This window comes from Jaculus jaculus, chromosome 11, assembly GCF_020740685.1.
Source record: "Jaculus jaculus isolate mJacJac1 chromosome 11, mJacJac1.mat.Y.cur, whole genome shotgun sequence".
Classification (NCBI taxonomy): Eukaryota; Metazoa; Chordata; class Mammalia; order Rodentia; family Dipodidae; genus Jaculus; species Jaculus jaculus.
The window spans coordinates 8,251,516-8,269,636 of record NC_059112.1 but is presented as its reverse complement, the minus strand read 5'-3'; positions in this window follow the sequence as shown (position 1 = coordinate 8,269,636).

The following is an 18,121-nucleotide window of genomic DNA, read 5'->3' as shown; positions in this document are numbered from 1 at the left end:
ACAGAGAAAGAGGCAGAGAGAGAGAAAGAGAGAGGGATAAAATGGGCACACCAGGGCCTTCAGCCACTGTAACCAAACTCCAGATGCATGTGCCCCATGTGCATTTGGCTTACATGGGTCCTGGAGAATAGAACAGGGATCATTTGACTTCAAGGGCAAACACCCTAATCACTAAGCCATCTCTCAAGACCTCACAACTTATTTTCTTTACTTTTCCATCTACTCTCACCCCTTCTCTCTCTCTGTCTCTCTCTCTCTCTCTCTCTCTCTCTCTCTCTTTTGTTTTTTTTTTGCTTTATACATTCTTATTAAAATAAATTGCCCCTCTTAGCATCCCTGGGAATATGCTGAATGCCTACAGTAACTTACACTATGTTATCTTGCATTTTTAAAGAGGGGGTGCATGGAATAACAAGTCCAATTTTAGAAGAAATGAGGAACTCTCTTGGTGGTGGCCTCAAAGAAATAACAGTTGTTCTTCTGGTGGGGAGGTAGGAAGAGAAGAGGGCAATATAATTATAGAAGCAGATAGTTTAGTGATGTGATCACAAAAAAGGAATAGCAGCCTCCTCTTGTGGCTTAAAAGGCAAATAAGTAATTCCCTCTGAAGCCTTCAGAAGGAAAAGGTACATTGGTACTGTGAGTTTAAACCCCTAAGATGACTTCTAGAGTCTACTCAACTAAATTGATGAGATTTGGTGACAAAATGCCAATGGGAGCTACAGTTATAAGGCTGCTGGTTACCATTCTCTTCAAACATTAATACATTTTGTACACTTACAGGGTTGGGAGATAAAGTGCTTTTGAATTTTAAATACTTTGGTCATTTCTTAAACCCATGGCTCGAGCCCAAGCAGAGGTTGCCTTCCCTTCCCTGTGTCTCCTGTTTCTCTAGAACTTTGATCCATCATGTTTTCTTAGCCGAAGTCAGCACTGCCCGAGGTCTGGCCTCAGTGGGTTGTGGACTCGAAGGGGACGTGTGGAGTCGGGATGTGAGGGAACCATGTGGACCAGTGGCTCAGGTGACACGTCCAGGTCTCAGAGCAAAGCTCTGCTGTTTTATACTTTTTTTTTTTTTTTAATTTGAGAGTGACAGACAGAAAGAGGAAGAGGCAGATAGATAGAGAATGGACATGCCAGGGCCTTTAGCCACTGCAAATGAACTCCAGATACCTGTGCCACCTTGTGCATCTGGCTTACGTGGGTCCTGGGGAATTGAACCAGGGTCCTTTGGCTTTGCAGGTAAACACCTTAACCGCTAAGCCATCTCTCCAGCCCCGTGCTTTATACTTTTATAAGATGTTATTTTTTATTATTTCTGAAGCAAGACATAGCACCATATTCACATGGTTTCTATCCTTTAAGAAGCCTTGCACAATATTCCTCTTTTCCCTTGGCTTCCCCTGCTTCTGCTTAACTCATGAACCTCTTGCCCCATAGACATTCTGATAACATCTAAATCAAGAAAGTCAAAGATTGCAAGCTGGTTAATATCTTACCCAGGCTCATGTAAACTAGCCAAGAGCCCTGGCAGGTAGTTCTTGAGGCTATAGGTGATGGATGTTTTTCACCTCAGAAAGGGCAGTGTTAGCCACTCTCTACATAATATTACCTTGCGGCCTGAATAGCAGTACGTTTCTTTATTTCTAATCCAGTCCTGATTTCATTGTCTCTCTATGACCTTTCTTTGTTACTCCATTTTACAGTTTGGTCCTGACCTTGCAAGTCTCTCCATAAATGGAAGATTTTGATATCTAACTTTTTTTCCATCATTCTAGATCATCCTTACTCCATTAATGTATGCCCCTGTATATGGTAAAGGTTGACCTGTCCAACCAGTGTTTTGCATTGTTGTCTTTCCTTTAGGAGCCCACCAAACTCTATTGTTGATTGTGAATTTTACATATTCTGTTTTACTTCTTTGTGTGGACCCAACCCGATTATTTGATTATTTTGCGCCCTAGCATTTCAGGCTCCTTTTCTAGTAAGTCACTCGTAGGTTCAGGAAATGAGCCCATTAATTCCTGTAATTATAAGTAATGTTTTGGGAACAATTGGTAAGGCTTGTGATACAGCATTGCGAGGAACATGTCTCATTAGGTGAAATATACATTGATGATGTTGAGAAACCTTGTACATTCAAACTGGTCATAGTTTCAGGATCCATAATCTGTTTACCTGTTTGAACCTTATAGCCTCAGAAATTTCTGTAGAAACATTCTTTTCCTGCTTAACCATTGATGACTGTGTACATACATTTGAATTGGATTTCCCTATTACTGCTGAGAAGGGGAAAATAAAAGCAAAAATAAGCAGTAATGAACTTATAATTCTAAAATTTTCAAGGAAAAGATAGCAACAGCGCAGACTGTCAGATGGCAGGCACTGCAGGAGGTCACTGGAAGACTTCCTGGCCCTGCCAAAGAGTCTTGGATGCCGAAGCCCTGCTGAACGGTGTCCCATCAGGGTCACACTCCACAGCTGACCCAATGGCCACCACCAAACACACACTCCGATTTCTTACAGTGAGTTATGTAAATCTTTAAATTGTCCAGTTGGTTTCTCTGCCTGGTAAAAGAAGCTGCCTTGGGTAATGGAGAAATGAATGAGTGGTTAAGGCACTTGCCCGTGAAGCCTAAGGACTTATGTTTGACTCTCCAGAGCTCATGTAAGCCAGATGCATGAGGGTGAGGCTGTCACACAAGGTTACACATGCCTACAAGTGGTGCACACATCTGGAGGCGGGTTGCAGTGGCTAGGGGCCCTAGAGCGCCAATTCTCTCCTTTTGCTAACTCTCTCACATAAAAAATAAAGGCCAGTCTTGCCTAAGAAGAAAAGATGTTTGGCTAGGTTTTCTGTCACTCATACTATGTCAAGATTCATCAGTTGTCCTGATGACCTAACCTTATATGCATCATCTGGTTTAAACTGTCAAGATCTCAAACTAGAAATATGAGTCTAATCTTTGAGGCACGAACTCTGAAGCCTCTAAGGGCAGATAAATTGCCAAGATGGCAGGCACACTTAGGAGCAGCACCCCCCCCCCCACCTAATCTTATTTCACTTTTGGGGGAAAATGTCTTCCAGAGTCTACTAAAATAAATTGATGAGATTTGGTGACAAAATGCAAATGGGAACTAAATTTATAAGGGTGCTAATTACCATTCTCTTCTTCAAACATTAATACATTTTGTACTCTGACAGGATTAGGAGATAAAGTGCTTTTGAATTTTAAATATTTTGGTCATTTCTTAAAATTATGGCTCTAGCCCTAGCAGAAAACAATCATTTTTGCAAATCACAAGACTTTATGAAGATGTTTTTTGTTCATTTTAATAAACAATGTTGAAAGAAAACTTTTTAAGTAAAGATGACTTAAGAAATTTATAGAATGTTGTTGGAAGGTAACATAATTCAACTTAAGGCTTTCATGAAATTCTTATAATAAATAATGTCCACCATAAATGATGATCAGTGCATTTCTGCATCATCTCCTGACATCCCAATTTGGTGACATTTTTGTTATGTTTAGCAGCAAATAAATCTAAATTTGCTCTATTGATTCTTATTTTAGGATAGGATAGAGACTGTGTCTAATAAATGAGTATCTTAGAGAAATGCCTTATATTGTAAGAAATATAAAAAATAAGCAAAGCATATTAAAAGTCTAATGTATGATCTGGAGTAGTAGAGTGATAATTTTAGCTACAACAAGCAAGAAAGACTCAGTACAGGAGATGATAATGTCATGTTGTCATGGTTACGATTGCAATGCAGGGAGTGAACCAACAGCTCTATGCTGGGGTTCTGCAGAGATCTAAACAAAAGGCACACAGGTTTGTCAAATGGAGTGCCAGCGGAGTTTGTATTTAAGTTTAGTTTCTTAATATATTCTCAAAAATTTTCCATAAGATTTGAATTCTCATATTAGCAACGGCTATTGCAGCCAAACATTTATACCTTATCTGTTGGGTTGATGAAAGCCAAATAACCAAACAAATCCACACCAGCAGCCACTGGGGCTCTCTAAAGCAACTGGGCTTTTGTAAAGGTTGCTATTTGTTACTTGCTGTGTGGCCTAGCTGAGCCTCAACCCCCCAATCTGTTCCCATCCTAAGTGGCATCCGCTCCTGTTGCTTTGCCCATGCCGCCCACTGCCACTTCAGCTTCCCATACTGCGTGAGGAAGAATGGCACGTGAGATCACCTCTAGTTCCTTCACAAGGTCCCTGTGGTAAATACCCACCACGCTCAGATGTTTGCCCCTTACTTTCTGTGCGTCATCTTTCTGTGATGATTTTGAGAGTGAGGTTCTGGAGTCATCAGTGCTTGTGCACTATTACTATGTCAGTGAGGGTGTGCAGGAAGTGAAATGTACCCTCAAAAGTCAAACAAACTGTTATTGCAAGGGCAAGGCGGTATTTATTCTTCAAGGAAACAAAAAAGAACGATAAGAGTCTCCATCGGGTTAGCTTCTGTGAGAGCTGGGCCATGGATATGTGGGGATTGGATCATTAGACACTTCAATGACAATCTTTACTTTTACCTACTTCCCACTTGAGTTGTAGACTGGCTTTATTTACATTTTTACCTTGATTAAAAAAAATCAAGAAAGTATATTTGCAAACTTGCGAATTGCATCTGAAACTGCATGATTTGTACATCTAAACAGAATAGTGGAAATGGCTGATCATGTGTTCCGATTTTCTCCACAACTGAACCTTTCTACTTATATTTTCATAAATAGTAGTTTAAATAACTTCTTACTGATATGTTTATAACATGCACTGGCCACAATGAAATAACAACCAATAGTTGCAAGCAGCTCCTTTTGCTCTTCCATTCACCTTACATTTAATTGGAAGTGAAAGTGAGAGCATGCTGCCTAATTGTCAGCTTCCATTGGCCTGTCAGGGTTGAATAAGCCCACCAGGACAGCACTTCTACTGGGGCTTACCAGAGAACTGACAAGTGGGCACCCCAGCACTAAGGCTGAATATGAGCATCCAAATACGCACAAAACAAGTATCATGGCCGGGCGTGGCGGCGCACGCCTTTATTCCCAGCACTTGGGAGGCAGAGGTAGGTGGATCACTGTGAGTTCGAGGCCACCTGGACTAGAGTGAGACCCTACCTCCAAGAACCAAAAAACAAACAAACAGACAAACAAACAAACTAAAAAGAAAAACAGAAACAAGCATCATGATGCAGCATTAGGCCTCCCAGTCTGACAGTAGCTGTGCTCCCCTTGAAGGTTTACTAATTAAAAACACTCCCCAATTTACTATCGTATAAACAGCAACTACCACCCAAAAGCAAAGCTTAAGATACCTGGAAGGGATATGAATGAAATATGATTTCAAAAGAGAAAACAGGGAAATAACTTATGAAAAACATCTTCATAAATGTGGATGTTAAGATTGAGAACCAAGTAGAGTTGCAGCCAAAGTCGAAAACCAGAGTGGCAAAGAGCTACTGTTTGTGGGCTTGCTTGATTTTTAGATGTAGGAGGCAATTTGGTAAAGGGAAATCAGATTGCTACAATAGCCTCAGTTGAAGCACAAAGATTGTTGATCCTTAGTAGCAGATTAACACTTTTAGATGGATGCAGACTTGATGTCATGAATACAGACATAGTCATACTGTTTACTATTAATTTAAATTCTTTTCTTGACTCGGAGTCACTGCCATTATTGTTGGTGTATTTCTATTGCTTTCATATTTTTGCAGAGCCATGCCCCATGATTGTGAAATCAGCGATGTTTAATTGTTCAAGGTGAAATTGTTAAGCCATCCAACCATGTGTCAAAAGACATCACTTGAAGCCATGTTACTACAGAGGTGTTATGAATGGGTTTTGTGGTCTGTATAATAATAAGCAATATCACTTTCCTATAACTAACTCTGATCTTCTGTACAACGTTATGTCAGAAGTAGGGCCTGATGTCTTATAGGTTATTTGCTTTAAAATTTCTTTTCTGTGTGGGCGACCAACTGTTCTTGGATTGGACATGAGGCTCACTCAGAAGAGAACTCGTGCCTAGTATTGGGAATCAGGTCAGAATCTACTAATAAGACAAGAATAGATAGCTAGCTGCTTGTCCTGTGACATGCCACCTCTACCACCTCTGCCGGGCCCAGGACACATTGCAGAAGGAGCAGGACAAGTGTACTCTGCCCGACAATTAGCTTTGGGGCGATGGGGCAAAAAAGCCCTGTGATCACTCAAAATTCATCAAAGCAGAAATCCAGAGGCTACAGAGACCTCAACACTAAGTCAAACTGCCTATGTGCTTGCCAAGGCTCAGAGTACATTGCAAATGAAGTGGTGGAAAGGTCGCAATAGTCACAAGCTGGGTAGAAACTGCCCTTCTCCTCCACAGAGACCAACAGGGACCTTCATGACGCCACAGTGAATAAAAATAACTCCACTGAGGAAGGCCCTAAGTAGAATGGGCATATAGCAGAAAGTGGTTTCAAGAGTATAACCTTTGAAAAATGAATTTAAATTTGAAAAAAGAACCTGGATAAAATTATTCCTTTCCCGGAAAGCGAGCCTGCCTATTGCTCTTTTGATCAGCTATTCTGCACGGCATATAGAGATAAACTCAAGAATGACAGTGACTTATAAACACTTATACTTAGTTCAGTAGTTACATATTTTTCTTTCCATAATAAAAAGAACTCTTAAATAACTTTATTTTTTTAATTTAAAATGTAAGAAACAAAGCTCTTATGCAGATTCTGCAAAAAGCCAGTCATGTCAATACCACATCCCCCATTTCTGCTGATTACCTGTAAGTCTATGAATCATCAAAACTTCTGGTTCAATGCCAGTGTATGTCACATGGTCCAGGACAATATACACCACATCTCTTTGTGGTGATCAATTTTTTTTTAACATGTATAGTCAACTGTCATTCAAGATATAGCTTGGTACTGTTGTGTGGTGGCTCATACATTCAATCCTATCTTTTAGGAAGCTGAGGTAGGAGGTTCGCTATGAATTTAATGTCGGCATGGGCCACAGAGTAAGACCCTGTGTCAATAATAAAATGAAATGACTTCTGGCTTTTTTTTTTTTCCTCTCACACATAACATGGATCTAATCATTATGATATCATGGGCATAATCTATTTTTAAGATATTTTATTTACTTATTTGAGAGAGAGAGAGAAAGATAGATAGATAGAGAGAGAGAGAGAGAGAGAGAGAGAGAGAGAATGGACACACGAGGGCCTCCATCCACTGCAGACAAATTCCAGATGCATATGCCCCCTTGTGCATCTGCTTACATGGGATCTGGAGAATCAAACTGGGATCCTTTGGCTTTGCAGGCACACACCTTAACTGCTAAGCCATCTCTCCAGCCCCTTAATCTATTTTTATAATGAAAAAATTAAGCTACATTGCAGAAGGGATCATTCTTGCTTTTTAAGTCTTGGAACAGATGAGCACTCGGCACAATGTAGTTAACTTTTTGGCTAAAGAAACATGTAAATGCAACAATTAAATTATTTCAACTATCCCCTTACAACTACACAGTCCTGTGAGTGCTGTGCAACTGTCAAAGAATATGCCATATGGTAAAATTAATGCATTTTATACAGATTTCAGACTCACTGTGGATGAAATGGTATTCCAATACATTTGACCTCCAATTAGGTTCCTCATCAAAGTCGAGACATGGTGAGAATTTAAATTCAACATACCTCAAAATCCCTAAGTTTTCACTGTCTGTTTTCTCTGTTTTTGGGGTTATCATAAATAACTATGTGTGGGGTGGAGAGATGGCTCAGCAGTTAAGGTGCTTGCCTGCAGAGCCTAAGAACCCAAGTTCAATTTCCCAGGATGCAAGTAAAGTCAGATGCACAAAATAGTTCATGCACCTGGAGTCCATTTGCAGTGGCTAGAGGCCCTGCTGTACCCATTCTCTCTATCCGTATCTCTCCTATCTCTCTCTGCTTGCAAGTAAATAAATAAAATTATTTTAAAAATGACTATTTGGCTCTTATTCAAATATCATAAAATATTTTAAGATCAATTATCTTTAAGTTAGCTGTTGTGTGATTGCTTTTATAATACACTTATTTTATATGAAGGCAACTACCAAACATTTTAGTTTTGGGCATTGTTTCTTTCATATTTTTATGCATAGTGTTTGCATTGTAATAAAATAAAATTGAAACGTTCTCATTTTTCCTAGAAAGTTGTTCCTTTTGTGTTTAAATCTATTTTGTAGCTGCTAAGAGAAATGATGGCCAAAGTTTTTATGATTAGTTAAAGTCTCCATACGTAATTATTATCCACTCTTCTCCTTCTATGTATAGTTAATGCTTTAACTTTCATATAACAGTGACAGTTCTAATTAATTCCATGTTCTTCTTCTATTCAGAAACTACAGAAATCAGGTCAGTTTTGTGGAAGAAAGAACACCTTATTCAAGGTTACATGGTACTTTGGCATTTCTTCATCATTTTGTTTCATATAGTACTTATAGTGAACCAGAATTTAACTCATCCCCTTGCCTTCCAGTGATGACAACACTGTTTCCTAAACAAAATACAATTCAGTGAAACATTAATGCCTCTAAAATTGAATAACTCAGCCACAATGAATATATTATGTGAATAAAAATGACTGGCACTACCCCACACCTCTGAATTTGTATGCATTCAAATTACTGTTCAAGATATGGCGGGGAAAAGAAGAGAGGAATTAATCATTTTTATTAATATGCTATTCAAAAAAGTGCACTTTCTCCTCATTTTCAGGACCAACATATCATGTCTGACACATTTATTTTTGTCCTTCACAGTGAGTTACATTTCATCTTTTGGGTTATTGGCACGAGGAAAAAGAGATAGTCTTGCTGAGGCCATTAATAGTTCCATATATCACTTTAGCTGTGACTCCACACTTCCTTGCAAAAGTTCAATTTCTGACTGTTCAGTATTATTCATATATTTGTAGCAAAATTCAAAGAGGTCAATGCTCATCCTTTCAGCATAGGAGGGGGCATAGAAAGGTCTTTTTTGTTATAAATAGACATCCATATTTTCTGGCTTATTGTAAGTATGACTTATAAGAAAAATTATAATAATGTATTTGTGATCTTGGTCAAATCATATTCTCTGTTAGCAAATATGATTTGTTCAGGTAAATAATTATAGTTCTTATTATATCTATACCATGATAGAATACATGTATGCTAGATGAGTTCTTTTATTTTTTGGAAAGTGACATGATTCTGTGCATCTTAATGTTAAAATATTTTTAAAAATGCTTGAGTTGACCCATTAACATACATTTGATAGGGTAATAAGTAGAGGAAAATATGTCTGCTTTGTTCCATGTCCACTTAGTAGATGGGCTCTACCTGTCAGCACTGCTACTTTCAATAACACAGCAAAATCTGAAATGTATTATATAACCTTCATGAAGTAAGAGATATTCAAGAGCCAGATACACTGCAGACTGCAGCTGGGGAATTGAACAGGAGGATCTTCTGAGATACATAGCATGTTTTAGTCTTAGGGCCACCAGAACGATACCAAACCTACACAAAACAGAAAAGAGATAGGAGCGTTTGAGTTATTACATAGCTCTAGTGCAGGTCAACGATGTACTCCCTGTGTGAACATTTGTAGACAAACAAATTCGGCGTTTGTTCAGTTCCTGTGCCTCTCTTTGGCCATTTTTCTTCTACTTTGTGTGTTTGCAACTGTTATTTAATAAGAAAAGTATTAGTCTACAAATGAATATACAGAAAAATACTGAAAAGCAGCGTTTATAATTACTGTCATCTGTAAATGAGCATGGCAGACACCAGCTCTCTCTTGAAGTGTTAGAGACACTGTATCAAGTGAACTAGGAGCAAGAATATTTTATAGAAATTAAGCATTATATCAATAAAAATAAGCTCTGTGCTTCTAATTATTTTCTTTCTGATTTGCAGGTAACTTTTCTATTTTTTTTTTCTTGTTGTTCATGACTATGGTTGCTGATATTCACCTGAGCATACCCTGCCAACATCTAAGCCATCTCACATGAGGTGTCTGACTGGATAGAAACATCCACAAAGACTCTCAACAATATGCACAAAGGTACAGGGAACGTTTTTCTGGAGGGCTGGAAAGATGGCTTAGCAGTTAAGGGGTTTGCCTGCAAAGCCAAAGGACCCAGGTTCCATTCCCCAGGGTCTTCATTAATCAGATGCACAAGAAGGGCGCATGGGTCTGGAGTTCATTTGCAGTAGCGGGAGTCCCTGGCATGCACATTCTCTTCCCCCTACTCTTTTCTGTCAAATAATTAAATATAAAATATTTTATTTTTTTCTGGAAAAGGTGCTACCTTTTGGCATTAACTTATTGAAAAAATCAAGTTACTTGCCTAATATGTGTAGGAAGGCTGTGCCTCAGTGTTTGATTTTCTGTGCACATCACTGTGTTGTTATATACTGTGTGTTCTGCAGAGTTCTATCACTAAATGTGTGATTAGAATTCCAGTCTACATTTGGGTTGGAAGAATAATGGGAATGTATCTTTCGTCTAGCATGCATTTGTAAAGTGCAGGGTCAAGTTGTTCAACTTTCTCTAATGTGAGCAGGAATCAGAGGGTAGAGTGTTGTCAACCTTATGCCATGTTAAGCTTCCTCTCCAGATTTTCATCTGATCAATGCTAAATAAATCTTCTGATAACTACACATGAAATCTCTCAATATTGACCAAGATATTAAATGTGATGCCACTGAAAATCTTAACGTGCTTTTTAAAAAAAAACTTAAAAATTTAAAATGAACATGGTTTCATTTTTTCACAGATGACTAAGACTCCATCACACACACACACACACACACACACACACATATGTATATATAACATACATATATAATATATATCTCCACAGTGTCCTGATGAGTTGTCAGTTGATGAACATTAAGGCTGATCCACCGTCTAGCTGTTGTGAATACAGCAGCAATGAACGTGGCTGGGCAGGTGTCTCTGGGGTAGGATATAGATTCCTTTGTGTAGATGCCCGGAAATGGCCTATCTGGGTCACATGATAGTTAACTTTAGATTCTTTTTCTTTCTGAGAAACCTCCACACTAATTCGCATAGGGGCCCCAACAGTTTCCACTCCCAGCACCAGTGACTGCAGTCCGCCTCTGCACAGCTTGACAGCCTTGGTTGTCACTAGTGCTCTGGATGATAGCCACCCTGCTTGGGGTGTGGCAGCTAGAAAGAAAAATGACATGATGCAAATCTGCAAGGAGATGAATAGAATTGGGAAAAAATATATTCAGTAAGGTAAGCCAAGCCCAGAAAGACAAAGATCGCATGCTGTTACGCATGTATAGCTCTTATATTTTAACGTCTGTATCTATGCAAAGAAGGGGTGTGAGAGGGAGCCTGAGCTGCGGTTCAGACGTGGGATGATGGAGGGGTGCATGAGGTTGCGAGAAGTGGGCAACATGCGAAAGAAGCGTGTGGGTAGGCCCGCGAAAAGGGAGCCACGTGAGAGCCCGGAGAGACGCTGATGCAAGGGGAGAGGGGAAAAGGAAGTGAGAGGGTAAGGAAAAAAAAGTCTGAAAACACCATAGTGAAACATAGTTCTTTGAATTCTAATGAAAAACAAATCTTAAGAAAAGACTAAAAGTGAATATGTATCCGGGCGTGCTGGCACAAGCACTTGGGAGGCAGAGGGAGGAGGATCGCCATGATTTTGAGACCACCCCGAGGCTACAGAGTGAATTCTTGGTCAGCCTGGGCTAGAGTGAGACTCTACCTCGAAAAATACAAAAGCAAGCAATAGCCCCCCACCCAAAAATAAATAAAACTACTGAATATGTAGAAGCAGAGTCCCTAGTGTCAAACAAACTAACAAAGACGTTCTCAGTATGTTTCTGACAATTACACAAAAGTTACACAGAAGACTGCCATTGAGGGGGAGAAGGATACAGATAGAGGAGATTAAGGAATTAGAAATTGGTTCAATAACACATTTATAACAAAGGCGTCAAAATACAATGCTCAAAAATGTGAAAGTCGTTAATTTAATTTTATTAGAGTTTTGAAAAGTATATATTAATTAAGCCTCCTAATTTTTAGATAAAGAAAATGTCTCCTTTTGAAAAATTGATAAAGCAGTAACTATTAATCTAAACCACAGATAGCCGCTAATGGTTATAACTATGTTCACAATTGCCTAAAACTTAATTTTATGTGAAGTCTCCAGGCTGTCATGTAGATACGATGGCCTTGAGCTTGCTATGTAGCCAAAGGTGCCATTGAGCTCTTGATTATCCCATCTGCACTTTGACCTTCCAAATATTAGTATTACAAACCTGCGGCATCATGTCTGGATCCGGTTTACTCTAAATAAAACATGTTCAGAGACGGAATACCTTCTAGGTTCACATTCATGAATTTCTTTCAAAAGTAATTATTCTTCCAGTTGCAGGAAATGTTAGTGTCTGGGTGAATCTATTTCTGTTTTTTTTGTTGTTGTTGTTTGTTTGTTTTTTGACTTTTCCCTTTGCTGTGAACAAATGAGTGCACAAGGCAGAGCTTTAAGGGAGAAGTGTTTGTTCGGAGACACGCGTTCGTGGATGTGATGCAGTCAACATGGTGAGAGAAGGCCTGACTCCAGGAGAAGGAAGGGGCCGAAGCACTGTCAGAGGCTGCTCAGTTATGTTACCAGTGCGTTTTCCTAGGTGTCAGTCTGTGTTTCCAGAAACGCCTTCATTATAAGTTAGACACCATTTGAGTCTGATCTATGTCAGGTTGTGCGCTATAAGAAAAGCTTCAAATGCTGATTCTCATTGCCTAGTATTATTCATAGATATGTTACACTCTTTAACAAGCGTGAGTTCAAGAGAATTTCTTTTTTCTACTCGGTGTGTGAGTTGCTGCTCTAAGATAGGATGGCTTAATTTTTCTCATCATTTGTCCTCAGCTCCCCATGTGACTGCAGGATATCACAGCTCGGGGTTCTGGGCACAATGCCACTTCACCAGTCCAGCTATAGATTTTAACGTTTTCCTCCCCCAAGCCAAATACAACCAAATGAGGATTTAATTGAATTAATCAGAAAATTATCACTTCGCTTAAGTAACCTAATTGTTCTCAGCATTGGCAAGAATCCTGAAATTTACAAACTGAGTTAAATGTGTGTTGCCAAGAGTAGGCAAACATGGACCCCACGCAGAATGTGGAAGTGTAAATGGTGTTCATTACAATAGTTATAAATTTAAATGTATAGATGAACACAAACAGATTGTTTATGAAATGATAGCTCAAAGAACATGTACTATGTAAAAGCAAGGTGGTTCTATTTACATCTTCCTTTCCCAGAAAATGTAACACATTTCCAAATATTAATATTTATAAAAGAAGACATTTCATATTCCATCTAAATGTATATATAACATATATTACGCTGGCATATAACATAAGTTATATAGTTATATAATATAGTGTCCTTTATATAATGTTATATAACATATGATAGGAACTATTTGAAGAAAAGTAATCACTGGAGTTATCCTTAAAGTACCTTAGGAAACTATAGTAAGTATTCTAGTTATTGCTCATAAATTTTATCATGTGAATTTTAAATTGATAAAATTAAATGAAAGGATTAGCTAATTTCTTCTAGGAAGTATATATTAAATGGGTAATGTAGACATAGTGCTGCTTATACTACTTGGAAACAGTAACAATAAGATATACTTATTCTTATGGATTAGTTATTCTAAGCAATAAACACATCAATCCAATGTAAATAGCAATCTTTACACAGTAGTATTAAGAAAAGTAAAAAAAAAAAGGAATGAGGGGGGAAAGTTTATATTTTTAAGATATGATGAGAAAGATTTCACTTACAAGATTTAATATGACAGTTATGAGTATATGTTGAAGAAGGGTCAGAATGTGCAAAAACATTGAAGTTTTCTAGAAAAATCAAGATGTGAGTAACTAGAAAAGACCAAATGTTGACAGTAATGGGAGATAAAATCATGATATGTACTGGATTGTTGGGAACAATTATGTATAGTGTTAAATTGCACCATATGTCTTTGAGTTTTAGTATAAGAAGCATGAAGAACCATTAGAAATGTTAACACTAGAAAGTGAGATGATTGTGCTTACGTTTTGTACATGCCACTTTAAAGCCGTGTGGAATGCAGCTACTATCCACAGTTGAAGTCGGATACCAGGTAAGTCACTTTTGCCCAGTTCAGTTGAAAACTGGGTGCTTGAAACAATAGTTGAATAATATTTGTAACAATTAAGACAGTGATTTTTTTCAGATGTTATATCTATGTTTACATTTTAATTGATCCATTTTTTCACATATAAAGAGTTAGGTTTCAATGTAGTGTATGTCAATGCACGTGTGCGTGCTTAGTGGTCAGATGCTCTAAATGAAAACTGGCCAGCTCAATGTTCAGTGATAAATTATCTTAAGGCGATGAAATGGAAGGACTATATAGAAGGACAGCAGGAATTATCACCTGGCCTCCAAATATGCAAATATGGGGAAGCATTTCTGCACATACATGTTCATATGACACATACACACAGCACAACACACACACACTCAAACACACACACACACTACATAATAGACACATATACTCAAAGACAGGAATGTACTTGTGCATGGTTATAAAATACATTTGTCTTGCAAGATAAATACTTTGACAATACTTAGAAAGTTTGTAAAGTAAGTTAATGACGTAAACAGATACAGTAGGTGATTGTATCATTATGGAAGAAAAAGTAATAGGTGTATCTCAGGGTGAGTGCAATTTTTCTATTGCACATGTTCTTGTACAAAACTGCCTTACACCTTTACATCTGTGTAAAAGTCACCCACTTCTTTGCATGTAGTGACATCCAGTTCATATAATCTCTCCTTACAGGTGTCTTGCTCATGTTCATGTTTGTACCATGATTTAACAGTATATTTTTCTTTTTTCTTTTTTTTTTTTTTTTGAGGTAGGGTCTCACTCTAGCTCAGACTGACCTGGAATTCACTATGTAGTCTCAGGGTGGCCTTGAACTCACAGTAATCCTCCCACCTCTGCCACCCAAGGGCTGGGATTAAAGGTGTGAACCATCATGCCCTGCTTAACAGTATATTTTTCTATGTTTTGATATGTTCACAAAATGGAAACCTAGCTTAATGTTATAATTACCTGTAGCATGCATACAGAGGTATGTTGACCATGTTTTAGTCATTGGGAAATGGGTTACATCATGTAACCTAAGCTTGCAGCAGGCTGAACTATGCACATTTATATAAGTGCACTGCTTGGCTTTCACACAACATAAAATTGCTTAACAACGTCTCTTGTAAAGAGAGGATCCATTTCATGAGACAGTATATGAATGCACATAAAAAAAAAAACTTGGTGCTCAGTTACCATTGGTAAAATGAGGGTCTCCAAAATGTTGATGTAAGTCTGTTTCCCCTATTGTGTCAACTAAGTTGTCCAGAATAGAACTGAAGCAAAGGCAATTAAATGCCAGATAGATTGTGCTATGAAAATTTGCTTACTAAAAGTAGGATTTCATGAAATGAGTTTATTTTGTACTTCTATAGGAATACACACACACACACACACACACGTATGTATGTATATACATATATATATATATATATATATATATATATATATATATATATATACACACACATATACTTTTTTATCAGAGAGAGAGAGAGAATTGAAACAGACACAGCAGTGAGAATGGATGTAACAGAGCTTCCAGCCACTGCAAAGGAACTCCACATACATGTGTCACTTTGTGTATCTGGCTTTATGTGGCTACTGAGGAATCGAATCAAACACAGATGGTTAAGTTTTGCTGACAAACATCTTAATTTAAACATCTTAATTTCCAATACCTGTATTTATAGTTTTAAACCTCAGCTTCTAAGAAAAAAAATCAATGTCTTTGTTGTATGACTGATGCATTTTTTAAAATAATATATTTATATAGGCCAAAGATTTTTTTCAGGTATTTGGAATTTATTTTGGGAATGGTAACATTTCTTATGCATATATCACCTGACTGTTAGGTTCACATAGTCTAAATTTCATGTCCACATATCAGAGAGCCAGTACTTTGAAAGTAAGTACCACCTTAGGAAAATTAAATCCTTATTCTATTTATTACTTTGATTCTTACCAACCACATCTATGGAAACTATATTATTTGAAGGGAGTATAAATAAAATCATCTAAGGAGAAACCATATTTGTCTTGATAATATATATTTTTATTTCAGTTGCATGAAAAGTAAAAGCTTTTTTTTTAATTTAATTGTATATGTGGAAGAAATAATATGAGTAAATAACACCATCCTACACTTATGTCTCTCATATATCAGTGAATGATTGAATATTATAGTAAGCTCTTAGACATATGATGCCAGTTATTTATAATAACTCAAACATACCTAGCCCTTAGGTATATTAAAATACACACCTGGATAGTTAATAGCTACAATTTTAAAATGAATTAGCAATATTGTTGTATTGTACCTTATATTTTAATTGTGATATTTCCAGACATTCAAAATAAAAATATGACCAATTGATAGTCATATTTATTGCTTTAATATATTGGTTAATATAACCAAATGAAAATGATGCTTAATATAGTCAGTGATTAGGAAGAATCTGAAGTTAGAGACAGATTTTCCCAGAAGTGCATATGTCAAATAGATGGACAAATTGTCAAATGTTTTATAAAGGACTCAGAGGATATAGATAATGTCAGTCTCGAGCTTTATGAGAAACATATCCACATATATGCATATATATGAGTGTATTTAAAAATATCATAGAATTTAATCGTTTGTGTGACCCTGGTGTGCATATTTCTTTTCCAGAAATTTATAGCATTATTGAGAATTATTCCTGCTTATATTCTAATAATTACTGGATCATTAAACTATTTGTCAATGATGCATCATAACAAGATTAATTATTTAGGGAATATTTAGTTTGCCTAAATAAGATACTATTTGTGACAACAAAGATAATAAGCTCCTTCATGTCATGTAAGGTCACCATTACCATACATGCTTTCAATCATATATTAAGTAGCTTAAACATTATTGCTCTGCTCTCAACTTTTTAACTAGAATGACTTCATGCATCATGGTTGGCATTCAGTTTTCTTAGGATGATAGTTATTTTCTAAGCAGATATTTTTGATTTACCTGTGGGAAATCTTTTACTCACATCTTGTAGCTTCTAAAAAGGAATTGCATCACTGCACAGGTACAATTACTTCTTTTTAAAATTTGATGAAATGTGAACCTATTCGTTGATAAAAATTCATTGAGTTATTAAAATCTGTGACTTTCCTATCTGAAGCTTTGAAACAGACATCCCAGTGGAAACATATAACCAGGGATGTCACGTGAAGGGAACAAAGAGAAAGGCAAATGTTCCATTCAAAGAATGGAATAAATATGCTATTGTCCCCAACTAGACTTCCATGGGAAAAGAGGCACGTTATCTTACAGTACTTCTGAGCCACATCGCAGCCGAGGAACATGGTCCCCACACCCTTCCTTCCCTATGTGGATACACTGATGGGATGGAGATTTCTCTATGGTTAGGAGGCAATTTGAGTGCACATGCAAGTAAACATATGGAAAGTACTCAAAGGCAAGACTTATGATACACATAAATAAAACCAAATTGGTACCAATCAGTGACGTGCATCAACTAGGTCTAAATACAAAGCTTTGTAAGGCAAGTAGCAATCAGAACACTCTTTATGTGCAAGTGGGAATAAAATTGAGTTAATATTTTTTTTTAACAAAACTACAATCATGCTTCATACTCCTCTCCTTCCTCCCAGAAGTTACAATGGTAGTTTCAGAGGTGGCTGGTGGTTAAGGTGCTTGCTTTCAAAGCCAAAGGATCCAAGGTCAATTCCTAGGATGCATTTATGCCATATGCACAAGGGGTACATGTGTCTGGAGGTTGTTTTCAGTAACTGAAGGTCCTAGAGTGCCCATTCTCTTTTTCCCTCACACTCTCTGCCTCTTTGTCTTTCTCTCTCTCTCTCTCTCAAATAAAAATCATAAAA